A 768-nucleotide genomic window follows, 5' to 3' on the forward strand; every position below is an offset into this window, starting at 1 on the left:
AACTTCAAGGATGCCTTTAAAACCTATAAGACTGCAAACGTTTATTGAAGATGTATGCAATTAAGAAACCATCTAATACGATTAAATGTCAAGTGTTTTTATATTATGAGTTATTTTATTAACTTGATTTGCTTTCTTTACAGAGAGCTTGTTTAATCAGGCTTTTAGCCACAAATAAAATCCTTATTTTTATTATAAAAATGTGTCATTAAATATCTACAAATTTATAAGACTGGTCTGAGATCAGGTAAAAATCACATAGACACTGATGGGTTCATAGAGATGGCGCCTAGTGGCGTATCATTTTATTTCTTTTTTTATAATTTTTTTTTTTTTTTTTTGCGAACCATTGATTTGTCAAACCAGTTGTGACGTAGAATCACCGTTTTTGAAACAAATTAATCAGAAAGGTTTCGAAAGCGCCCGTTACTACATCTAGGCTATAATTTTCTGGTATATGTCAAAAGACTTTCATATGTAATTGTGTGCTGTGGTAAGCCTTAGGGTTAAATAAAATGGTAATTTTCTGCCATTACTCGTTTTTCTACAGATTTTTTATGTGTGCAAAGTGACATATGCATTTATAATGGCCAGAATGCAATCTGGTGATAACCTACTGTTTATTTTGACTCAATGCCAGTCAACCCTAATTCTCCATGTAAACCCATGTATCTGCTTAGAGGTGGAGCGTTCCGGGCAAAAGTGACCAGAGATTTTTTCCCCCAAATCCTGTCAATCATTAATAATACTGACAAACAATGTGTAGAC

At 32.8% G+C, this 768-nt stretch overlaps 1 protein-coding gene across 1 annotated transcript in view; it reads right to left on the reverse strand.

Moving 5' to 3' along the window:
• gpaa1 (glycosylphosphatidylinositol anchor attachment 1) overlaps positions 1–768 on the reverse strand; it is a 95,937-nt gene that overhangs the window by 36,718 nt on the left and 58,451 nt on the right. The gene's annotated exons all lie outside the window — the stretch shown is intronic.

This window comes from Siphateles boraxobius, unplaced genomic scaffold (genome assembly GCF_051911475.1).
Source record: "Siphateles boraxobius isolate OS27281-9 unplaced genomic scaffold, OSU_SipBor_1 25, whole genome shotgun sequence".
Taxonomy (NCBI): Eukaryota; Metazoa; Chordata; class Actinopteri; order Cypriniformes; family Leuciscidae; genus Siphateles; species Siphateles boraxobius.